This window comes from Fukomys damarensis, unplaced genomic scaffold, assembly GCF_012274545.1.
Source record: "Fukomys damarensis isolate Sample0158 unplaced genomic scaffold, DMR_v1.0_HiC HiC_scaffold_3, whole genome shotgun sequence".
NCBI classification, from domain to species: domain Eukaryota; kingdom Metazoa; phylum Chordata; class Mammalia; order Rodentia; family Bathyergidae; genus Fukomys; species Fukomys damarensis.
In genome coordinates, this window is record NW_022900915.1 from 22,106,165 (window position 1) to 22,133,446 (window position 27,282).

At 34.6% G+C, this 27,282-nt stretch overlaps 1 protein-coding gene and 1 long non-coding RNA gene across 3 annotated transcripts in view; one reads left to right on the forward strand and one right to left on the reverse strand.

Annotated features, from left to right (window-relative positions):
- The window catches only part of Fer (FER tyrosine kinase), a 360,047-nt gene that overhangs the window by 46,898 nt on the left and 285,867 nt on the right, over positions 1-27,282 (reverse strand). The gene's annotated exons all lie outside the window — the stretch shown is intronic.
- On the forward strand, positions 16,966-25,793 carry LOC104867792. Its single transcript, XR_781854.2, has 4 exons — positions 16,966-17,047; positions 20,336-20,461; positions 23,949-24,181; positions 25,442-25,793. It is a non-coding gene; the product is annotated as an uncharacterized LOC104867792 (long non-coding RNA).

Sequence of the window (27,282 nt, forward strand, 5' to 3'; positions counted from 1 at the left end):
TGAAAAAAAAAAAAAAAAAAAAAAAAAGCCTCATACAACTCATGGTGTCATCACAGAGAGGGCTCTGCATGGCCACTGTGGCACATGTGCCATAGGTTCACAACCAAAGGTCTAGAAGGTCCCCCCAAAACCTCATGTATCCAGAGGTGGGGCTTTTGGAAGGTGAGTGGATCACAGAGGTGCTATATGATGAGTTCCTAGCTGAATGTGCTGTTAGGAGGCAGGACCTCATTGCAAGAGCTATGTCACTGGAGTTGTGCCTTTGAGTGTGATTCCTTCCTTGGCTCCTCCCCTCTTGCTCTCTGCTTTCTGGCTGCCATGGGTTGACCAGCTTTCTTCTGCCACAACCACCACTATGCCACTTCTGCCTTGGAGCCAGCCAGCCATGGAATGAACCCACTGGAAACTAAGCCCAATAAAGCTCTCATCCCGTAAATTGTGGTGTCAGGTATTTTGTTTCAGAGACAAGGTAATTAATGTCGCTCTTTTACTCTTCCCCTTACCACTACATACAAGAACAAAGAAGACTAGAAATAGTCCACTCATAATAGGAACAGGAGGAAGAAAAGATAGAGAAAAATTGGAAGCATGAGACAAATGCCTAGTCTTTCCCTCAGACTGAGCACTGGATAGCATGAAGCCCCTCAGATCAAGGGACCTGCTCAGCTGGAGCCTCATTTCCTATAACCACTCCTTCCTGCCTCCAAATCCATATCAGTTTGTCTTTTCCCCATTATTTTAAAGCTTACCATCACTTCTTCTGGATCATTCTGCATCCATTTCACCTTGTTATTTCTCTTAGATTCCCTTTAGACCTTATTTCCCTTAGCAAGTTCCATTTTTCAACCAAATCTTAGGTATCCCTCTCATACCTTATCACTATATTTACTACACTAAATTACGATTGTTTAAATATCTGTCTTCCCCAGTAGATTTTTATGACAGTTCTCTAGACTATAAAATACTATTTTAAGTTAACCAGGAAATAGAAAACCGGCAAACAAATCCATAGGACAGCACAGTGTCTACTGGCTAAGACCAAACAGAACAGTAAATTATTCCTTTTCAGGTCCTAAAGCCAATATATCTTTACAATGATTGTTTTTCTTTTCTTTCGTTTCATCATTAAATTTATATGCCAAGAGAACACTACAGGTAAGTTATTGAAAATTTTGTGTATCTTTGCTGTATTATTATTGTTAGGACAATCTCACTTATTTGTGATATTTTCATAAGAAAATAATGCACAACAGGGGAGGCCTTTTCCCCCTGACTCCTAAGTTTTTGTCATAAAATGTTCTGTTCAAGCAATATAACTGTGCTGTAAAATATTTCTTCCCAAGGTTTCAAGAATGTTCTGTTAACTCCGCACATCCATCTCAATGAGCATGCTCGTCTGGTAGGACAGACCACTCCCCACCCCATAATGTTTCCATTTCTGTTTAGGCTCAGACTTTGGAGTATGAGAACTCTTCTGGGCCCACCGGCATCTCCTAGTGCCCTTGACTTGTTCGCCTCCAGAGACCTTTAGATAGCCGTAACACTTGGCTATAATGCTATCACATATTGCTGTAATTTAAGCATTTGACTATGAAGTAGAGGTCATTTTAACTTTCTCATACCTGAGTCATTATGATTTAATTATAACTAAAATTTTAAGGTAATTAAAATGTCACTGAATAAAACTGAAAGTGTATATAAAGCGATGACTTCTAAAATAATTATATACAAGTATTATGAAGAACTTAGCTTTGAGTAGTTCTTTTTCCCTTTGAAGGAAGAAAAAGTCTAAAATGGTCTTGCTGAACAGAAAATTATTGTAATTCATCACATGATACTTTCCTACTGTGCTATCCTTTTTTTGTTGAAAGCTTCAAATTTTTTAAAAAACTCATTTTATTTCTGTATTTGTTTTCTGTGTTTTTTTACCATTGGGCTAATATTTTTTCAAAGCCATTTTGTTATAAGAACTGGAAACAGAAGGACAAAATTAGTCAAATTGGTGACAGAATTGTTAAATTCAAATGAAAGTTTTGTTTTATATACTATGTACTGAATTATTACTCCAAAAATCATAAAACAAAGAAATATACTTAATAAGAAAATGCATGGGTTACTAAATTTACATATGGAAACAAAAGCTACAGGCGTATATTTATTCAAGGTAAAAGATGAGAAAGAACATGAAGATAGAAAATATGTCCAGGGAGTGTGGCTACTCTTATAATTTTGCTTGTGGAACATCTTTTCCTTCATTGATAAATTAGGGCATTTTCTGAAGCAGAAATTACTGGGAAGCTTTACTTCAGAAGAGAATGCTCCAGCAAAGAAAGTAGAATTAGATTGTTGTTGTTACAGTGACAACTACAGAATGTGGAAGATAAGTTACCAGGACTGTTGTCAAAGCATAATATGACAGCAGCCCAACACCTGCTCAAACACTTTCATCTTTCTGATGCCTCAGAGACAGTCCAATAGACATATTTACAACCACTCAAGAAGACAGAGTCTTGTCCTATAATTAACTTGCAAAAAGCAGATTTGCAAGTAATTTGTAGGAAGCAAATGTCTACATTATTTTTAGCTTAAAGATGCACCTTCACGAGCTATGGTTTACTACGAGACTTCTTATTCTTACGGAGGATCAATGCAAGAATTGTAAAGCATTTCTGACACTGTAAACAGCCATACATAGTTGGAGACAGGTAAGATCTTTTACTCTGGAGGATACGTAATATTTCCACATAAACTCAGCTACTGGAAACATTTGTATATACATGATTTTGTACATCTAATAAACTCCAGAAAAACAATGCTGTACAACCCCAAATAGTTCCTTATGTCTCATCTGCCCAAAATGTAGAATAAAAATCAGTGCCTGAATATAATAAATCTGCTGAATCATTAATTCCTTCTTCTAAAATGATCTAGATTTAAAAAAAAATCTCAAATATATATTTTGATATGTCAGAGTCATCAATATACTTATGTAGTTTGTTCCTTTCACCAAAGGGTTCATAGAAAGTAAATGTGGACTACAATCCATTTGCCCACTCAGAATGGAGCACCCATTTCAATTTTCACAAAGCCAACATATGTCTGTACCATAAGTCCATTAGAATTAGAAATGATATGTTACTAATAAATATAAATATCAGAATTAGGACTCATGCAGCCCTCTGGAAAAAACTGAGTTATGATTTTCTGAGAAAAAAGGTCAACATAAATCTCTCATTTATGTTTGTGAATAAAATATATATTAAACTCCAAGCATTTGAAGAGTAATTTCACTATTCAATGATTTGTATATACCTGCCTATACTCTACATATGGATGTATTTTCTTTTTATTTTAATGTAAACTTTATCAAATTTTTAATTTTTTCAAGAAAACAAAACCCTTTCAATGGGCTTTTAGATCTATGTCAGAGATGGAACTATGACACCCATAGCTTTATGTACAACACACACACACAAAAAAAACCTAGTGAACAAATTTGAAATGTGATTAAAAAATACAATGAATATTTAAATTTTCAAAAATTTTTTACAGTAAAAGACATAATTGCCACTAGTCACTGATCACGTCAGAAAGACGCTCGAAAGAGAACTTCTAGGATTGCCTCAGAAAGTGGCAAGAATGATGGGATAAGTGTTTGTAAAGTGAGGGGGGAGCACTTTGAGGGAGATTAACGGCAATAAAATTTCTTAAAAACTTAAAAATTATATATTTTGACCACCCCTTCTAATTAATAGAAGAAGGCAATTTAATTCAAAATAAATATATTTTGAGTTTGGATGGTGAAATTTAATCTTTTTTCTACTTACAGAAGTGATCATCCAGTGGAAAAAATGTAGAAAATAAGCAGAAAAAATAATTTGCAATCCAAAAAAGGTATCTGTATTTAGGTAGGTTTGATTAACATTTTTCTCTCTTTAAAGATGCATATATATTCTTTTAAAAATATGTATGTTTTGAAAGAAGCTAAAGGTGTAGGGAAGGTGGGATGGGTAGGGGAAGGGTAATAAGGGAAAAGAAAAAAATGTGAGATAATGAAAAGATGGAAATAAAGTGATTGTAGATGGGGAGGTGAGGAGGGGGTGAAGGGAGGGCAGGGACAAAGGGAAAAAATGAGAACCAAGACTTGTCATGTAGAGGTACACATTTCCAACAATGAATGTAACTGTACTGTATCCCTAAAATGTACCAATAAACTCAATTAAAGCTGAAAAAACATATATATGTTTGTATACATACACATTAATAAAGTGGTATCCTGTAGATTCTTAGAACACAAGGTCTCTAATTGCAACATTTGTAGTCCACTAATGGAAGCACCATGATTTATATAAAACTTGTTAGATATTTTATTTTTTCAGGTTTTGACCCTCCACGTTTGACTATCATGAATAATGATAGTTGCAATTAACACCTACTTATATACATTTCCCCCCACCCCCCCGCGATTGTGGATCGAACTCAGGACCTTGCGCTTGCGAGGCAGGTGTGGCGCCACTGAGCTAAATCACCGGCTCCCATATACCTTTTTGTATGTATGTAGTTTCACAGGATGCACTCCTAGGAGTAAAACAGATGGAGTAATGCACATTCCAACTTGAATGGTTTTTGGGAAATGCAGTATATTTAAATCACTGCCCAAAGAGGTGAACAAATTACATGCCTATCATTGGCATACACAGTCTGCTTTCGCACCTCATCATCTACAGTGATTCATAAACTCTGAAAATCTGCAGTATAAAAGTGATGCTTCATTTGTCTTTAATTTGTGTTTTTTATGACCACTGACTTCTAACATTTTTTCAAATATGTTAAATTTTTGTTAAATGTACTAAATTCACATATTCTTGAATTTTTAAATGGGCTGGCTGTAATAATCATTTCTCTATAAATAACTTTTCAATTCTTTTATCAATTATTCCCCTTATAGTGTTGGTTTTACTTACGGATTCATATCTTTATGAATGATAAAGATTTGATTGTATGCCATATTTCTAGTGTTAAAAAACACAGGTGTTTCTTAATTGTTTATCTCAGTAGGGAAGCTTTAATAAGATGTCCTAATATTGTTTGTTTTTTTACTTTTTAAAAAATATTTTTGGATTTCCTCCCAATCCCTCAGCCATGAGGTAATGATGCACACAGCACAGCAAAGTCAAGTCTTGCCAATACCATATTTGCCATGTGGTCCAGTACTTTAAACTCCATGGTTCATTCTGTTGGTGCTGCATCTATGGCGTGGGAAGTTTTAAATCATTTAAATCAATATGTCACTTCTGGGAGGAATTTATGCCTTTGTGAGGCAATTATAATTATATGATACATGTAATGTCTTATAAATTATGAGTACTTCATACATGTTAAATGCATGGGTAATATAAAATTTAGAAATTCTGACACATAAGAAAATGTTACTGCCACTTGAGAGAAAAGAACAAGCCAGTTAAAGTAATTATAATAAAAGAGAAAATGAATTATAGATAAATATAATTAGTAACCCTGAAACACAGACATGTAACCTTCTTAATAACTACTGATTAAAGTGTTTCTATGTTTTTGGGGGAGTGTTGTAGGTCTGGTTATAGGGCACAACTTCATTGCTAACACATATATGAAAACAATTTACAAAAGTATATAAACTGAAGATTTACTATTTTTTGCTGCAAAATTTCATAACTCTATAACTCTTCCTTCTTTAAATTCAGATAGTTAAAAAAGAAAACTATACTTTTAATATTTTCATAATTTTATTGAGAATTCTTTATATATTTTTTCTTAGTTGTTACCTGGTATATCATCTGTATATATCTTAAAAACTAAATACCAAGATTTAAATCATCTAAGTAGAGTAAATCATCTCTGTGTGTTATTTATGTACAATTCTAGGAGATCACTTTTTTAAAAAACATAATAGCATGCTGTGTGTAAACTGTAAGGACTATTTTCTAGGTAGCCGAATAGCTTCAATATTCAGCTCATCTACTCTCAAAGCATTAAAAAGCAAGTGGAAACACATTAGCATACACTTCCTGAGAAATGGATCATCATTGTGACAATAATAAAGTTCCAACAGTAACATTCTGTGTATGTACAGTCTCCCACAGATTTCAAACCTCCTGAATAATCTCAGAAAATGTTTTACCTCACTGAATAAAGATCTCCTGAAAACATCATTTGTTTTCCAATGTTGGATGTTGCTAGCAGTCAAGATGCCTTCCCGTCTGCTTCCATGGAAAGATACTGGCTGATGCCAAGCAATGCAAAGCACAGATGAGTGATTTAAACAGGAGGTTGAGGACAATGCACAGAGAGGAGAGGGAATTAAGTTCTTTGCAACTTAGGCAAGAAAAAAATTGTAATGAAAACACAAAGCATTGAAGCACATCTTTCGAAGGTAAATTTAACTTCAGAAAATATGATAACATTTAAATATCCTGTTTTCTTCATATTGTTGTAAAGCTGTGCAGGGGAATGCTTTTTGATATTTTTAAGCTTAGAAATTTCAGAGAGAGCATTTCCTTTGCAGAAAGAGTTGCCTTCCTCAGCTTTGGCTACACAAACTCTGGTAAGGGTCACCTTGTTCTTTGAAACGTGCCGAGTAGAGTCACTGACTGAGAACATGTTCAGCCTTGGAGCTATTAGAAAGTTCACAAGTAAAGGAGAGATGGAACTTTGTAGGTAAAGCTTTCAACAATTGAGTTTGCTATGTACTATTAAAACAAATGTGAAGAAACTCAAAGTGTATATTTTCAATAATAAATTAAAGAAATGAAACAGTGGTAGTCAGGTTTTTTTTTTTTTTTTGAGCACTCTAAAAACAAAGAAGAGACTGGAAGGAGAAATGAAGAGGTACTTGTCCCTTCACAACCTGAAGATCACCCATTGAGGGAAGAATTAATGAAAAAACTTACAGTGAAATACCACATTTTATATTCTCCAGTGTTCTTGATTTGGAATTAGAATCAATACAAAAATTATTTGCATTTGTTCTCTTATCTCTTAGGCCTCCTTTCTTGCTCTATAGATCCAGAAGCTATCTGAAAGAAATATGGTACATTCAAACAAACAACATTTGGTGGCATCTATCTGGCCCTTAGCTATTGCAAAAATGGTGGAAAATTGCCTTAAGACTGCAGCAGCTATTTTTTTTTTTTTTGTCTTTGCTGAGTCATTTTTCTAGGGGTTAGATGGTATTTTTTAACTTGTATTTCCCCGATAGCTAATAAAATGAAGCATTTTTCATAAATTTGTCGGTCTTTTGAATGCATTCTTTAGAGATGTATCTATAGCATTTTGATCATTTTTACACTGGATTATTTGGGGATGTGAGTTTTCAAAGCACTCTTTATATTATGGATATCTGTCGAAGAACAGCTAGTAAAACTTTTTTCCCCACTCTGTAGATTGTCTCTTCACTCTGTTGGTTTCTTTTGCCATGCAGAAGCTTTTTAATAAGATGAAATCCCAGTTGTTGATTCTTTCTGCTAGTTTTCTTGCACGAAATCTTTTCCTACACCAGTGTCTTCAAGAGTTCTACCTAACCTCTCTTCTAGCTTGTTTAGTGTTTCTGTTTTTATATTTAGATATTTGATCCATTTTGATTTTAGTTTAGTGCATGGTGAGAGATAACAAGTCTAGTTTTAATCTTTGGCAAGTTGAAACCCAATTTTTCCAGCACCATTTATTATAGAGGCTATCATTTATCCAGTGAGGGTGTTTGGCTCCAACACAAAGATGAGGTAGTTGAGTATGTCTGGAGTTGTTTCTGCATTTTCTAATCTGTTCCATTGATCCTCAAGTGTTTTTTTTTTTTTTTTGCCAGTACCATGCTTTTTTTTTTTAAATCACAGTAGCTTTGCAGCATAGTTTCAAGTTGGGGATTATGATACCCCCTACTGTTAGATGAATGATTGCAATTTTTTTTCTCATTCCATACTTTGTCTCTTCCTTCCATTGGCTGCTTTGATATAGTTCCATTATTGTACTAACAATAGCTAAAGTATAGAAATAACCTAAATGCCCATAAATGGACAAATGATAAAAATGTGGTATATACACAATGGAAGCGTTATTCAACCACAAAAATTAGTGTCCTGTCATTTGCAGCAAAATGAATGGGTTTGGGCAATTTAAGTCAAACGAGAAAAATACCACATGATCTCTCTATCCATATATGGATATTTAAAAAAGTAGATCTGAATGTAGAATAGTGATTACCAGAGGCTGAGAATGGTAGTGGAAGAGAAATGGAAGTTGGATAACGAGTACCAAAACACAGAGAGAAGGGATAAATTCTAGTGTTCTATACCACAGCAGGGTGACTATAATTCCCAATAATCTGCTACATATTTTATGAAGAGCTGGAAGAGAGGAGCTTGGAGATGGAAATATTAGTTACCCTGATTTAACCAGTACATATTATATAACGTATCTACCTTAATCAATTTTTAAAATTGCACATATACATATATCAAATTATCACACTATATCCCAAATTTGTACAATTAAAACAAGGAGTAAAAAGAAATTATTATTCTGGTTAACTCAGCAGTAAGAAAATCAAAGCAGACAAAACCCTGAAATATAGCGCACATTTCAGATGTCACTTTTAGGGATCTGAAATAAGGATGAGAAAGATGAAGTAGGTACATACAGATAATCGGATTTAGATGCTACTGAGTGAAAGGCTGCAAGAGAACACATTCCTTGTTGTTCACAATAAGACTCAAATCTTCAAGGAAGCCAGGACCCATTGCCTGACCAGGGCACTACCAGGTCCAGAATCATGTTTGCTGACTCACAGTCTCTGAGACACAAAGAGATACGTCAATGTCTGATTTACGAAATTATCAATATGTTAATACTGTTAATTGTATAAAAGCAGTTATTCATAAAAATGGAAAGGGGAAGGCTGTAAGAACCCAAAAGGGGTGGTGTGAGGGAGTGAACAGAGAGAACAGGATTCAGGGTCCAGGAAACTCTCTACCTTTACCAGGAAGAACGCTCTTAATCATGCTTGTGTGGTGGGTGATGGCTCTGACATTTAACATGACAAATATTTATTTAAATACCGTTATAATAAATTCCTTTCTTCAAGGAGCTTAGAAGTTGGTAGGAGGCACAAACAATAAATAAGTAATACAGTTTTTGATAGTCATAGTTGTTAGGAAAAACAGGAAGCACAGAATAAAAGGGAGAGAGTTGAGACTATTTTAATGAGTGGGCAGATTAAGCCTCTGAAGTGGTGATGTTTGATTAGAAGAGGAGACCATTGAAATGTGAGCTGCGGTTAGGTCAATAGGTCCAAGATGAAATGTAGGTCAGGTTAAAGAAAAAAAATATTCACACTGGACACCTGTCAGGGCCTGCGTTTTACGTGCTCTTCCGCTACTCATGCAATGATTAGGCAGTCCATATCAAGCTGGCAAGAAGACAAGTAAATTTACTGCATACAATAAGCTCTTGTATGTGTATCCTGTAAGTGGGTTTGGCTAGAGTAGTTCAGTACCTTATTCCCCAGTATAACTCATCCTGATGTTCCCAAGAGTGCTCCAAATGCTGACTTTGAATATCCAAGTCACTTAATGGAATGATAAAGCTGTTGGCATTTTTCATTGACCCTGAACTCCTTCTTAATGAAACAGAAGCATATCACTCAACAGAGATGAGTTTCTGCCTAAATTACAGAGATGCAAGCTTGCTACTTTTGTCATAAAGTAGTCCCATCTCATCTTCAGTGACAAGACCAAAAAAGAAAAAGAAAAAGAAAAGACCCATTGTCACTGGCTGTCAATCTCCCTATCATTGAAGAAGTGAAATTTTTAGGCTCCCTCAGTATCTGCTATTAGAATATACTCTATAGTTTTTATATTCTATTTTTCCCCACTTTTTATACAAAACAGTACATTTCATAGAACGGACAAGTTCAAAATATAAAAAGGAGTGATTATTCAGAGGCCTCTAGCTTCCTTTGCTTCTATTCTCCTCATCTGAATTTCCTTTTGATGCCTTTAGTTAATCTTCCTCCAAACTTCCAATAAACCATAACAGAGCGTGGAAGTTCTTTTGTAATTCTTTCAAGGGAAGATCAATTCTTATTCTGGCTTCCTGGCATCTTGTACAGTCTGTTTACCCAATAGTTGATTGATAAATACTCTATAAAGGCAAATCATTCTCATTTCCATCAAACATGGCTCTTCTCATTTTTATTTTTAAAATAAGTTTTGTGTCCCTAAAATCCTTCTTTTATAAAACTGCCCCAACTGAGGCCTGCTTGTTTGTATAATTCCTGCACATGCTCAGTGGCTACTCACTGAAACAATACACTCAGGCTTAATATGTTAGTGACAAAAAAGCCAAAAAATACAAAATATCTTTCATTGTCTACTATAATATTTCACATTATGTAATGTAACACTGTTCTGCTTACTAAGCATGACAGGTATTTGCAATCTGAGCTTTTTTGAGTCAGAGAAACGGTTTGGCCTTTTATTTCTGATATGATTCAATTATGCACTCACCAGTCAGCTAGTAACTGATAGCAGTGTTTTCTCTTTAGTTCAGTTTTGTATTGCAATCCATCTAGCACCATATGAACTGGCTGCCCATCTTCCTGATACTTCAGTCAGCCTTTGTAAAACTGAGAAGTTTGTGATCGATTCTTAGTCCCAGGTCAATTCATCAAAATACTAAGTTTCAGAACATGTCAGCAAAATGTTTGTTCCCATAACAACACATCATATCCAGAAGAAAGCTGGGAGTTTGCTTTCCTAACAGGTTATTTAGTTACTACAAGTTTTATGCTGACTTACCAGAAAATCTCTAAATTTTAATGGGAGAAAAAAATGAAATAAAAATCTGTTTTGACATCTGAAAATGAAGTAACAGTCAAACTGAATTTCCTCAAAAATGCTCCCTTGGTTATTTTCAATAGGAACAATTTTCCTCTTTTAGCAAGATCCCTAGGTAATAAAGAACTAAAAGTCACAGACCCTGTCCTTTAGGGTACCGGGTGGGGATGAGGATCTTCTGCAGGGTGTGGAGCAAGACAATGATTGAGGAAGAGATTGTGACAGACAATATTGAAGGAAAAACCTGAGGCTCATGCACACCTCCCATGATACACCTGGTTTCTTTGTGACTAGTATCAGTGGCTCTCCTTCCTCCTCTTTAAATGTTTTTCTGACCTTGGCCATCTTCAGTCTCCTTAGATAATCTTTTTCTCCCCATGGCTTCAGTGATCACACAGGGATCAATGGATCACATTTTTAAATCTTCCACCCCAGTATTTCTGTACCATTCTAGATTTCTCCTTCTAGATGTTCTAGCAGGTACCTCAAATTCAACTCCAAAAAAGAAAAAAATGTAAGTATTTCAAATATTCCTGCACACCTCCCTCCCAACAAAAAACCTTGCTGCTGACTTTAAATTCTTGGATTGCCATGGATCCTCTACCCATGACAGAAATATACCTGCAAAACCTTCTTTGGCTCTTTCCCCTCCTTCAGCTTATTTTATCAATAATTTCTATTTATCCACCTTTGAAAAAGCTCTTCAGTTCAACCATTCAATCCCTCCTTGGTACTCCGACTGCACCTGCCACAATTCAGCCTGCATCATCTCTTTCTGGGACAGTCACAATAGTCTCCTAACTGCTCAGACAGGATAAATGATTTTGCAGCCCCCAATCTGAAATAACAGATGCAAATTCAGGAACATCTGACTGCTGACTAAAATACAGTGGGAGAAACTGGACAAATGAAGAACTTTTGAGGCAGCAGCAACGCTTCTAAGAAGTTTGTGGGGAGAGGGACTGGGTATGTTCCGCCTTAATTAGCTATCTAATCTGGGCAAATAACTTAAAATACATAGATCAAGAATTTTGAAGATTATTTATCCATATCTTAAAATAGTACATGTTGAAAAACCACATGAATATTACCTGTTATTATCTTTATCTGTTATCATTTCCCTGCCTGTCTCAACTCTCTGCTCCAAGGGTATTAACAATTTTTTGTTTCCCAAAACATGGAATGTAATGATCTTTCTTTTTTATTATTATTAATTCTACTGATATACTTTAGGTATACAATATAATAATATTCATCACTGGAAATTTGTACATAGATTCTTATTTTTGCCCATTCCTCTGCCCTCCCTTTAATCCCTCCAAACCTATTTACAAGGGCTTTGTTTTTATTTTTCCTTTTCTCATATTAATTCCATTCCTTACTTTCCTTTCCCCAACCCCTCCCACTTCCCCTTCCCCTTTGGATCTTTTCTTCCTATTTCACATTATTATTCCTTTAGATCCTTACGTATACTTTCAGTTTCTCACTCCAGATAAACTATTTGGTACTTACACATATATGTCCTATTTATTTCACTTAAGAGTATCACCTCAATGTGCATACATTTAGCTATAAATGTCTAATTTCTCATTCTTTATGGCTGAGTGGTACTTCATTTTATTAAAAAAAACCACACATTTTCTTTATACAATCTCCAGCTGATCAGCAACTGGGCTGTTTCCAAGTTTTAGATATTACAAATGGTGCTGCTACCAATATGGGTGCACATATATCATATCACTGTGGTATGATTTTTGTAATTCTTTTGGAAAGATATCAAGCAGGGAAATACCAGGGTCAAATAGGACCTCTAATCCTAGTTCTTTGAGGTAGCTCTGTGTTGATTTCCATAGTGGTTCCACCATCAGTGGAGAAGAGTTCCATTTTCCCCACAGCCCTGCCAGCATTTGTTATTGGTTGATTTCATGATAGCAGCCAGTCTTTCTGGGGTGAGGTACAATCTCAGTGTTGTTTTCAGTTCCATCTCTTAAATGACCAGTGATGCTGAACACTTTTTCATATTTATTTACTATTTCTATTTGATTAGATTATCTTTCTGTTGCTTCCTTTCCAGTCTTACTGGGTTCATTCAGAAGAGCTTTTCCTGCACCGACAGTTATGCTGGCTCTAAAGAAAAGTGGCAAACGAAGTATATACATGATTTATGCCCTTATAAAATTTACTCTGTAATGAGAGGAGCAGTCACTGTTTAAAGACTGCTAATGATCACCCATTTGGACATTAGGACTCTCTTCCTGAGCCACATCTCCTACGAAGCTGTTCTTGATGTTTCCCAAGCAGAGTGAATCACTCTGTGTATTCATATGAAAAAGCCTTTATAATGCAACTGTACTTGTTCCAACAATGCATTTACATGCTACAATCTATAGTAGATTGTGCATTCCCCTTGGATAAAGAATGTATCTCTTTTTTCAGTGGCTTTAGCATTAAGCAGAGTTCCCTGGCTAAATTGGTCTTAATGGAAACACTGTCAGTCACTATCTGGTTGTACTGGCTAACAGATTCCTAAACTTAAATTTGTGTGAAGTCAATTCTCTAATTTATTTGAGTTACTAGGTTGGGAGAAGATTTTAAATAGCTACAGTGGGAGGAGTATAATCACATCAGCATTTAAAAATCACTTTTAACCAACGAAGTAAAAACTGTAACAATGTAAAACCTTTTTCTCTCTGGGCTGGGGATTTGGCACAGTGGCACCGCTGCCTACTTTGTAAGTGTAAGGTCCCAAGTTCCATGCCTGGTACCAACAACAAAAACAAACAAACAAAACCTTTATCTCTCTATGCTATATTTCTATTTTATATATTTAATTTTGATAAAATTTCTTCTATTTAAAACTGAATAAATAAATGCTTTTTAAAATGTCTTCAAGTCTTTGGTGAATTTGGTTTACTAGAAAGTTTACCAAACTATTATCATTTAAAATTATTTAGAAATAAGGATTGAAACTGTCAGCAGAATAATTTTGGCTCTCACTTTCCTTGGTCTTGCTGTTGATACTGGATATATCTTAATAAGTAAGACAAAACTTTCCTGTTTTTCTGTGAATCACATTACCAAATTTTGTAGTACTATTTGCATATCTTAATAATAATGCTTTTCTTCTCTAACAGGAATATTTTCTCAAATGAAGGCCAGGAAATTATCAACTTATTTCTCCTTGACAGTCAATTCTAATATTATCAATTAATAATATATACCTTTATCAAGCTAGAGAACTTTTAATCAAAAATACACCAATATTTCTTTTCCAGTAAAACTAAGAGTACAAAAGAATCCCAACTTAAGGACCATATGTAATTTATGAAATGAGTCATCTATGTTAGACAGAAATCCTTGTAGATTGAGTACATGCTTTGGCTATTCAGCAACAAGCTTCCCTTTGAAATACAATGTTCCATTCTAACTGAGCTCCTCCCTCAGTCACTCTGGGTTCCTGCTTTGTTCTTTCAGTTCCCTGCTAGGAGGAGCCTGGAGTCTTTCACTGACGTGACAGCCCCTTTCTTCAGGTGCTGCCATCTCGGCTATTTGCCAGCTTGTTACTCTTCTATTTCAAAAAGCATAACCCATTCCCTTCTCAGCTCCCACTCCTATCTATGGATCTTTACTGGCTTTCCCTGCACATTCACTCAAGCCTCTCATATATTAACATCAACCCGAATTGGACTTAGGGGATTCCTGTCTCCTCAGACACTGGGCCTAGATTCTGGCCTGGTGATCTCTTACTTGGAGAACTAGCTTTTTAATAGTCATTGTATAGTTGACTTCCTTTCCCTGGCTCCACTTATTTCTGGCTTCTTCTTCCATTCTACCCTCATAGCAGAGCCCGTTAAGGCTATGGCTAGAAATATGAATTGACTGGAAAGACTTGTAGGAAACACCTGTAATCCCAGAACTCAGAAGGCTGAGACAGGAGGATTATTGCCACTTTGCGGCCAGCCCGGGCTACATGGTGAGATCCTGTCTCTCTCAAAACAAACAAACACTTCTAGGAAGGAACTGTTGTTTTGTTCATTGATTTATCCCAAACTCCTAAAATAGCTATTGTCATATGGTAAGCAATCAATGGATGAAATTAGAATTTGGTTTCCAAAGCTAATAGTAGCACATTTGGTTGATTTTTCAGAGAAAACTTAATGTTAAGAATAATAATTCTTGCATATTTACCATGGGCAACACATACTTTAGACACATTTACATCTCAGGCAATTGTTCTAACAATTTTATGAAGTTGGTGACATCCTGAGGATTTGAAGATGCTGCACAAGTAAGCAAAGTCCAAATTTGAATTCGATCTCTGACAAAAAAGCTCTCTCAGTTTATGTTCTTAACTACCCTTTGCGGTGCTAACATGGCTCAACAATGATTCCTCAGCCCTTAACCTAAAGTGAAACTATTAGCCAAGAGCACATCAGAAAACAGATGGTACAGATTATTGTTTGCTCTCAGCAACCAACACCCTAAGATGGCTGCTCAGGTTACTATTACCAACAACTAAAGGCACTCAATAGTGTTATTTATATCATCATTTATGTGAAGACCAATACTTTACAAACCCAACAAATCTACACGTTATTGATCTATTAGAAAATAAATGTATAAATCTCATGATGTATATTTTACAAAATTAGTGTTCTATAATTTGAATAAAGACAGTGAAAGAAAAATATAGTAAGTAACATTAAAGCGCACTAAGTGATTAGTACAGACCAACTATGTTGTCTGTCTCCACTGAAGATCTCAGAGGAAATATTTCACAGTACAGCAAGAGGATATTAAGATTGACAAGGAAGAACTCTGCAGCTGTGAAATGTATTCAATATGCGATAAGGTTGTATTAAGTAAGGTTGCTCAATCTCTAACCCTTAGAGATCTTTAAAAAGAAAAACAGCAAACAGACATTTTGGATGGCTTCATCTAAAGCCCAAATAAATGAAGAGCTGAGGTCTTCAATTTCTATTTCCAAGTGTGATATAATTCTGTAAATTTGACCTTCTGAGGTTTACCACAAAATTTCATGACTTTTTTTTTTTTAACTAGAAAATGGTTCTCTGAAGTAAAAAGTTAAAAGAACTCTGTCTTCTTCCCTAACTTCTTTCCAACAAACATGTACTGCATACATTAGAGATGTAACGCTGAAGAAAATATGATTACTATCTTGAGGGGCACACAATTGAATGCAGGAGACAGACGTAAATAAAAAGTATGACAGAGAAAGTGATACTAGTTAAGACTAATATGGAAACTACTGGGGGAAGCAGATACAAATGTTTAAAAATAATTGTTCATTCTCAGGCAATGTGCTATGCCTGGGGGAGTAAGTGAGGAATCCCGGTCCTCAGAAAGCATATAATCACTAGCCACATGTGACTATCAAGCATTTGAAACATGCCAACTCAAGCTGAAATATGCATGTTCATGTGTTAAAATATACAAAGGATGCTGAAAAATTATATAATAAAAACATAAAATAGTAAATTTCATACTAATGTTAAAAAGATAATTTTTCAGCCAGGTGTGGTGGTGCACGCCTATAATCCCAGCACTCGGGAGGCTGAGGCAGGAGGATTGCTGTGAGTTTGAGACCAGCCTGGGCTACATAGTGAGTTCCAGGTCAGTCTCAACTACATAGTGAGACCCTGTCTCAACCCCCCCAAAAGATAATTTTTCATATATTGAATTAATACACTATATTAAAAGTAATTTTATTTGTTTTGCACATTTTAATATTGCTGCAGAAAATTCCAAATTACATTTTGATACATACTGCATAAACATTAGACACAGCTAATAGAATAAATTAACATAGAAATGTGTCATACTATCTTCAAGTTTTATAATAGGATTGTACAGAGAAGACTATAAAATAGCTTACTTTAGGAGTGCTGCTATCTCTTATGCATCAAAATGTGAAAAAAAATCAGAATCAGAAAGTATTATGTAAGTCTTACATTAAATATCAACTTTTTTTTTTTTTATACCAGGGATTAAATTCAGGACCTGCACTTGCCAGGCAGGCATGGTACCACTGAACTACATCCTGGCCCTCAACTTTTTTTTTTGGTACTGAGGATCGAATGCAGGACCTTGTGCTTATAAGGCAGGTGGCGGAAACACTGAGCTAAATCCCCAGTGCCCCCCTGAACTTCATTAAACAGGTATGTGTTAAGTGTGATATTTACTATGATGTAAAGTCTTTAATCATTTTTTATAACAGAGGTTTATTATAAAAGCATATCTGCTCTGAATCATTCTGAAAATATACCAACAATTACTAAATACATTGTTATATGTCCTAAAATTTATGACTATGGAAATATAAAAACCAAATCATACTATGTTATTAAGTATTGTGACTATTTCTTTCAAAAATAGAATGCTATATATGTTCAATTATAAGGTATTCCCCTAAATTTGTCATTATAAATATTATAATGAACTAAAAACATGTGTTTCATGTCATTTTTGATTACTACCTTGAGATAAAGCCCTAAGAAATGAATTGCTGTTTCAATAAGTAAACATTTTTATAAGATGTGCAGTATATTTTAATAATTTAAATGCAGAATACTGGTATTAATTTAGACCTCTGGCCAAGAGCATAGGAATGTATTACTAACTAATAATGGAAAAAGATTAAAAATCCTCCATTTGCTAAGTATAAAATTGTAGGTCATTGTTTTAAAATTTCATATCATTTTCATGTGTTTAATGAAAATTAACCTGCTTATATTCTAATTTAACTGCTCATGTCTTTTGCTCATTTTTGAATTTGCTCATTTTTTGATGTTCTGTGAAAGCTTTTTGCATATATCTTAGAATATAAAAATTCAGTTTACCAGATATATTTCAAACCTTTTCCTCCAGGTTTCTTGCTTGTCAGTTAACTGTTGTATGGAATATTGTCTCAAAATAAAAGGCAAAGGGTTTTAAAAATTCAAGAAGGTCTTGATAACATTACTGTACATTAAGGAATTTTTCTGAATCATTTTAGGATTAGAAAGTAATAATCATTTTCCATTTGGGCAAATTAATAACTAATGAAACAGTAGACTGTTTTATTAGGATTCTCCATCTTGTTGTGAGGTGTGAAACTTTACTCCTCTGCCCCAACCCAGTCTTTCTATTGATAACTAGCTGTTTGAACATCACACATGAAAATATTTCTTCACTTATTAAAATATCACTCCTATTGTTTTTCAAATCTTTACCAACATGTCTGTCTCTTGATATATTCTATTTCCACCAATATTTTTGCAGATTTATATGCCTGTACATTATTACTTTAATTACTATAGCTTTATAAAATGCTTTAATATTTTTCTTTGATTTTTGATGTTTTCTTCATTTTGTAGTACATTACTTTTCCACATATATTTTAGAATCACTTTGAGAGTGTCAAAGCCAAAATTTCATTGGATAAAAAGTGCATTAAACATATATCCTACCCTGCACTGCTCCACTGGAGCTGTAACAATGTGAAAGTGCACGCTTAGACAGCCAACACCACGAGGGTGATGATGGGCCCGGACTGCATTCTTCTGATTTTCATTAATTCCCAAATGTGAATGTGAAAACAGCACATTACTAGTGAGACTAAAGGAAAAAGACTATAATCATAAATTGATATTAAAGTGTTTATTATGAATACTTTATTTAGAGGAAAGCTTATTTTATGTTCTCAGAACTGACAACTGTAAATACTTATAGATATTTGTAATATACCAAAATCATGACAGGGAAAAAATATACTTTGAGGATCTCAACATTTAAAGAGCACTATTTCATGATTACAAAAATATTCACAGTAATTCTCATAAAAAAGTCTGTAGACCACACAAAACTATGTTAAAGATTTGCATGGCCAAGAATTTGATAGGGAAAGACAGGATAAAGAAAATAATTCATGCAAGATAAATTTAACCTTCAATACTGAAGCCATTTTTATATTCTCATCAATTTAAACACTAAATCAGAGACCTATAAATCTTACGGTACAGTTTCTCTTTTGTTTGGTACCGAGGATTGATCTCGGGTCCTTGCGCTTGCAAGGTAGGCCGCCGAACCACTGAGCTAACTCCCCAGCCCTGGTACAGTTTCAATAAAAGCGGGGAAAGTGTAAACGAAACACAGATGAAGCAGTACTGTAGGAAAAAACAAGAGATGAAACAGCTGGCTGCATAAACAGGTACTTCATCCTGCTGGCTGTGACCCCTCGTGACAGATAAATTGATTAATAATTCATTCCCACAGCAAATGCATGAACAACCTGCTTGTTTTACAGCTCCCTGACACTAGCATATATACAAAATAACAAGAGACTGGTACCATGCACGAATTACTGCAGTCTCTGTACCTCTGGCTTGTCATAAGTTTGTACTACAACTATGTATTCAATGAGTAATGATGGAATCTAATGAAGTATTTATTAATTTAGGTACATTACAAATAAAGATTAAAAGTTGAAAAGAGGAAGAGAAAAAGTTGTCAAAATATAAATTAGAATTTCCAATAATTATGAAGAATAACAATGATAGGATATGTGCATTGATTTCAGGGGCCAGCTTTTGAACATATAGGTTGATTCTAGGTCCCTACTAAATGTAAACATTAAGTTTGAATATAAAAACATCAGTGATATTTTCACTTTTTATGATTCTAAATGTAGTAAATTAGGAATAACTTTCTTAAAAGTTATTGATTATTCTTTTAAAATAAAAATGAACTGGACATGATGGTATGAGCCTGAAATCCCAGAATTCTGGGAGGTTGAGGCAAGAGAATTGTAAGTTCAAGCCTAGGCTGCAGTGACTTACTGAAACTCTGTGTCAAAATAGAAAAACATAAATAAAGGGAGGATGGGGATATAGTTCAGTGCAAAGGGTTCAAACCCAGTAGTTGAAAGAAAAAGTAAACAGAGTTGAAACATTCTTTGTTTAAACAGTGTTAAACATTAACACTGGTAATTTATTCTTATTTTGGGTAATACAGACATACTGCAATACATAAACTATGTATTCCAACGTAGCAGTGGTGTAGATGATCCCTACAGCTCGACAGTTTTAAAGTAATTTATATTTGGACTTTTATTTTTCACTATAGATATGTGACAACATCCTATTGTTTCCCCAAAATAATTCTACATTGAAAGATAATCCATGATTAGATGAAAATACATGTAATAAATGACAACAAATATTTAAAACATTGTGAAAAATGATCTCAGAAATTTCCCAACCAAGAAAATAGCAGTCATTAATAGGTGTGTGTACATGTGCGTGTGCATGTGGTTGTGCGTGTTGTAAATCTGTGCTTTCCTGGAAGGCTAAGAGGCTACCACAGCCTTTTCTGCTTGTGGGTGAACGCCACAGTAATTTTTCAAACATTGCCTGGAAACGTGTTCTCTCCAATCTTCACACAGCTAACTCCTCCTTGTTCAATTCCAGCCGAAATGTGGACTTCATGGAAGTCTTGCCTGACTCTCCACGTAAGGAAACTCCCCATCCCACTTCCATTAATTTATTCTTGTCACACCATCTGGCTTGCTTCCACCATGGCATTAATCACAACGAGTGAGTAATTATTTGTTTCTTTATCTTTTTATCTGCTTCCTCTACCTATTCATAGCTATACAATGACAAGGAGGGATACAGTCAGTACCCAGTGCTGTTATACAAAATAATCCAATAAGTATCTGGTAAATGAATATAAGAGAGTAGAGATTAGGTCTGACAATGTGTGCCTTTATTTGCTGTACGCTCAGATCTCAGAGGGGATAAAAGAATAAATTCTTATTCAATAATTAAGCCCTTCCTATAAAATTTTTTAATTTATCAATTTATTTTAATGAAAGTAGCCCACAAAATGAAGATTTCAAACTCCTTTTCTTCCATGTATCTTCTGTGTAGTGGATCCGTATATAGTGGATAAGGAGAATAAGTAAATAGAAGATGAAACCTAGGGGTGTTGCTCCTGCTGCTTCAGGACTTCCAAGAAGAATAGTAGACACACATCTTAAAGACATCCTAAGACAGCAAACTGCAAGGTCCTAACCTCCATGCACACATAAGATGAGGTGTAGGTGACTAGATGAACAGGTGAAAGGAGGAGGAAGGTAAGCATCCTGAGTCTAAGCAGCAATCTCAGACCACAATATGAGTGTTTAGGGATATTTTTCTCTAGTTTAAAAACAACAACTACAATTATTTCCAACATGTAACTGCAGTTATCCATAGAGCATCCAAGAAGGTCAGGGAATCAGACTGAAAGTATGGTTTCTGGAACCAATCCAATTACTGGCTGCATCAGAAAACAGAATATAAAAGAAACAAAAAGACAAGACTGGGTGGGGAAAAACAGCTGTATATACAAAGACATAGCACTAAGGAAAGAATGATCCACTACCCTCCCCCGCACCATGCAAGAGTCTCAGCCTTCACTGCTTTATCATTTCTGACAAGTCAGAAAAACAAGGAATCCTAGAGAAGTTAGGGAGTGCTTAAAGAGAATTGTCAATTTAGGAACAAAGATACAAAGCACAACTTGAGAAGCCTATTACTCTAAAACTCCTACTTCTGAAGAAATTGTCTTTCATGAGATGATTCAGAATATAAAGCTCCTGGGAGAATCAGGTTTTTAGGAGGAGTCTAAAAAGAAGGGGGGAAAACTAGTCTTCTGTTGAATATTTCAGACACAATACTATTAAGACTAGTTCACATTTACAAAGTGATTATTACAGTGATTAAAATGTTCTAGGCACAGTGGTGACCACTTTACATTTAATCTTCACCAAATATTCTGTAACTGCTATTATTTTCACTTTACAGATTGTTTTGCATAAGTGTTGTGGAGGACAGTGTGAGGTTGAGAGACAGTAAATTTACAGATTTTTGCACTCTTTAAATATAATGTACCTGTAAGAAAAATTTAGTGACAATATTTATGTAAAATAATTTATGCACACTGATATTTAAATCACAATTCTCAGTTATTATTACTTTATAGTTATACAATTATCCAGACAATGATGCACAATACATTTGAATCCACTATATTACGCAAAGGGTTTAAAATACATGAGATAAGTATAGCAATAATTTTAAATCTTTAATTCTGAAACTTTAATTCCTGAATTATAAGGATCTTGAAAACAAGTGTAGTAAAAAAACAATTACTTGCTTTAGGACTTTCTCCGTTGATTATCAGTTCTATCTTTAAAGAACTTTATTTCTAAGAAAATCTATAGAATCGAAAAAAATTTTTGCTAGTGATTCCTCAGAGGACTAATATCTAGAATACATAAAGAACTGAAAAAAAAAGACCCCACAATAAAAGGCGAAGTCAAAAAATGGGCAAGTGAAATGAATATAAACTTCATAGAAGAAGTACAAATGGCCAATAAATACATGAAAAAATGCTCAATGTTGTTGGCCATTAGAGAAATGCAAATTAAAACACTGAGATTGCCTCTCACCCCAGAAAGAATGGCCATCATCAAGAAAACAAATACACTGATACCTCAGTTATCAAATTATTTCGAGCTCGAACTTACCACTATTTGAATAGCAGAGTCAGAAAAAAACATTTACTCAGTGTTTATAACTTTGCTCAATAGTTGAATTGAAAATCTGATTTGAACAAAAAAACCTGTATGGGCTAAGAGTGAGTCAGTCACATTGCTTCTCACCAAGGACACAGGGAGTGACACTTCAGTCTACGCAGGTATCGCTCAGACAACATATAGCACTTGTATTAGTGCCTTAAAACATTTGTCATTGTGCTTTTATTTGCACTTTATTTGCATAAAGTATCATAACCATGGCTCCAAAGAAAGTTAGTGATACCAGCAGTAAAGCTAAAAGGAGAACTGTGAGAACCATGACAGAGTTAAAGTCCTGGAAAAATGAACTTATAGATCTAATTTTTGGCCCTCAGAACCAATTATTTGGTTTTCCATTACTTCTTATGGGAAAAATATGTTCAGTTCTCAAACTTTTCCGTGTTGAAACAGGAATTTGGAATGATTTGAGTTTGACAACCAAGGTATCACTGTAATAAATGTTGGAGAGGTTGTGAGGAAAAAGGAACACTTCCACACTCTTGGTGGGAATGTAAACAAGTACAACCACTATAAAAATCAGTGTGGAGGGTCCTCAAAAACCTGAAACTAGAAATTCCATTTGACACAGGTATTCCCCTTTTGGCTATCTTCTCAAAATCATTAAAAGCATCACATTACAGTGATACATGCATACCCAGGTTTACAGCTACACAATTAATACAGCCAAACCTTAGAAACACCAGTATGGTATTTATACACAATGGAGTACTACTGTGCTCTAGAGAAAGATAAACCGGAGATATTTATAGGAAAATGGATGTACCATGAGACCATGATGTTAAGTGAAGTAAATGAGCCACACAAACTTATATGTTGCATTGTTTCTTTTTTATAAGTAATCCAAAGTATAAATAAAAAGCCAAATAAAAGCTAAATACTAGGATTCAGGCTGATAGATTTTTCTGAAAGGGAGGGGGAATCAAAAGGTGAAGGAAGGGAAAAGGGATGAAAAAAGGGAGTAAGATGTGTCAAGTACATGCACCAACTTCACATAAGGAATATAAATATGTACTACTACAAATATGTACAAAAAGGGGATTAAGAGATGGGAAAAGGCGATAAAAAAGCAATTAAGATGAAGATGTATTTTTGTGCATGTACCAACTCCCCACAAAGAATGGAAACAGGTGCTATACACATATACTAGTAAAAGCTGTCTAGTTTCATTATTTCATTTTTTTTCTACAAGACAGTAATGGGCTTAATGTCACAGTTCTGAGATCTAAGTCTAATATGCTGTCCACCATAAAAGGTAACAGAGAAAACCATTATCCCAAATGTTTTCTCCTAGCTAAGAAGTATTGTTTTTAATTTAATTTAAAAAGTTTTGTTAGTACATGTTTGCAATACAGAATGATTACATTCATTGTGGGGAGATGGTATATATTCAAAACACATTTTCATTCTTTTTCCTTCCCCTGCCCTTGTCCTCTCCTCAGCTCTGACAAATGCCTTTCTGAGTACAGAGGAAAGAGATGATCCGCAAAATGATTTGGGGAGAGACATGGGGGTTTTATGAAAAACCTTTCCCATCTCTCCAGGGCACAAATTACTGATTGATACTCCTTATGAATGACTGGCCTAAGCTCAAGGCACTGAATGGAAAAGATGCTGCTAATAGTTTCCTACTGCATTTCAATCCTCAAAACCTTCCAACTGACTGTTTACAAAGGTAAAGAAAAGTACCCAACACTTAGATTTTTATTTATTTAAAAGTTTCTTGGCATATCATTGCTAACATAAGCTCACAAGTACAACTAGATACTGAATGAGACGTTGATTAAATAGGTTAAAAATGTTCTTTTGTTAAGAGCAGTAGTGACAGAAATGAAGGTTCACCACGTTTTTTTAGCATTTTAATTAAACTTCAGTCTTTCCAGGCCACAAAAATAAATTTTAATTTGAAAAGCAAATGTGAATGCAATGCTAGCAAATGATGAAGATAAAATATTCAAAATGTTTTTCATAGATGTAACAATTATTTAGTACACTAGGTATATCAGGATGAATGTATACCCCAGGAGTATATAATACTATAATTTTCTATTTTTATTTTAACCAATTGGCTTCTAGGTCTGAAGGTCTGATCCTATACAATTAATATTTATTTATATAGTTCACCATTTAGACATTATTTTCATTTAGTTAATAAACATCTGGTAGAGTACTACTTTATGAAAAATCCTAGGCTGACTGAGGCAGAACTTTTGTATAAACTGATTTAGGGAAGATATCAGAATAATATACCACTAATTATAACAAAAATTCAGGCATCTAGAATTTTACTCCTAGGAGACTCATTTTACATAAGAATGACATGAATTTACCAAAATACATACACTGTGCAATGTCCATACAGTTTATTTAATTTGGCATGATATGGAGAATTGTAAGGTATACAGGATTAAAAGCACATTTTGTAAGGTAAAGGTACTTCTGACCCATAGAATTGCAAGCAATTATCCAGCATATTCAGAAATTAGTTCAATATTTAATGGTAAAGATCATCAAACAATTGTAGTTTTTCATTTTAGAATGTTATTCTGGAGAAAAAACTTTCTGAATTCTAACATTATGAACATAATGGAGTTACTGACGAATGATAAAGCCAACAAATTCTCTTCAAATAAGGACAAAATCCCATAGGAAAGGTGAAATGGAAAACTAAAAGCCTGGGCAAATTCTCTCACAATAGCTTCCCTTCTAAGAGCTCTGACATTTATGACAGAAAGTAGCAAAATCTTTTCGCATAAACCTAAAATTTCATTCATCTTCAGTTCTCTGACCTTTTAAAAATGTATAATCATTATGCATCTTTTTACTCACTTTAATTTTTACTTTGAACTCTTGAATAATTTTTTATATGAGGTGGAAAGTAATATGCTTAAAAATACCATTTGTCTTCATTCAAACTGTTTGTCTTTACTTACAGAGCACCATCTCAAAGGCAAAATGCAATGCAAGTGTTTTATGTGTATGAAGATGGCTGCACCAGTAACAGTTATCTTGAAATATGGTGGCAGCCTACAATCATGGACATCAGTTCAGCTGAATGTAAACACCCATTTGTTTCTCAGAATAAGATAAATAGCAACATTTTAAATAACTTGATGCAGATTTGGCTTAATTCATCAGGTTTGTTTTAAAACTGGAACTGATTCATTTCTTAACATTTCAGATGACAAACATTATCAAATTATATTAGCAAACAGAAAAGCAATCCATTGCCACTGTTTTTGATTATCTGAGTGTTTCCTTAAAAAGGGAAAAGAGAAAACCCATAAAACCACAGAAGCAGTCAAAGCCTTTAAACCAAAGCTTAGATAAAATAATTCATTATAACTTATATCTGGAATTGGTAGCATTACATAGCTTGTCAATATTTACCAGTAAAGAAAAATAGCAAAAATACTTTCACAGGTTTCCATTTCCCTACGGTAGGTTGAGCATGCCTTCTGAAAGGCATGGCGGTGGTATTTGAAAAATATCTGATTTCAATTTGGATCTGAGGAACCTACGAGGCATCTTCATTCACCACACTCTATTAATAAACCATGCTGATTGTACCTACTAAATAGTCTTTAATTTTACATCTGTTTTCTATCTCTATTGTAGTAAAGCATTTCTAACATTTTGCCTCATACTCTAGATCTCCCTGGTCTTGTCTGTTTAAACTGTTAGGGAAAAAAAAAAACCTAAGAAAAAATCTTAATGATCATTTAATTCCTGCTACGTTAGGGCCTGAGAAATTAAGATAAATACATTCATAAAAATCTGCTATAATGACAGGGAAAACAAATTCATTATTAGCAATGAATATCTCCTAGTTCATCTATTAAGAATTGAGGAAGAGGGGAAAGAGGATAGAAGGGAAAAAAGGGAGTAAAGAAAGAGGGAAGAAGAAAAAAATCTGCACATTCAAATAACAATGTAGCTGGAGAAGCAAGATAACTCATTCAAGAAGAGATGTACTTTAGATCTAGAATGTTCCTTCAAGGCCCTTCATACAATGGCTTGGTCCCTGGTGAGACACTCCTGGGAAGTGACTAAACCTGTAAGAGGTGAGGTGTGGTGAGAAGCTTTAAGTCACTGGTAGCATAACCTTAAAGAAGACTCTGGGACTCTATGTCTTCCCTTCTTCTTCGTCGTCTTCTTTTTTTTGGGGGGGTACAGGTATTGAACTCAGAACTTCTCATGTTCCAGGCAGACACTGAGCTGCTGAGCTAAATTCCCAGGTCCTCTTCTATGTTTTGCAAAGAAGCCATGAGGTGAGAAGCTTTGCTCTTTTTGTGCATCTAGCCATGATGTGCTGCCAGAGCACAGAACCATCATGGACTGAAACCTCAAACTAAGAGCCTAAATATTTCTTCTGATAAGGTGACATCTTGGATATTTTGATGTAGTAATGGAAAACTGATGGCAAGATAATAATACAGAAGATAAAGTACAGATAAGAGGAGTACACAAAAGGAGCAAAACCTGATGCTTCTGGATTAGGATATCAGCATGGTCTCTGAGGACAGTCAGAGATACAAAGGTTGAGAAGAGGGATATAATCATCCTACAAATGACTTTAGTTCTTTTCCAAATTTTAGTTTTAAATATCTTAGTTTCAGAGAGTGGGTCAGCAAAACATGGTATATGAACCAAACCTGGTCTACTTTATTATATTGTTTTGAATAAAATTTTATACTCCTTTACATATTTTCTATAGCTACTCTAATGGCAGAGGTAACTATGACATAGACCACATAACTTAGAAAGCTAACAATA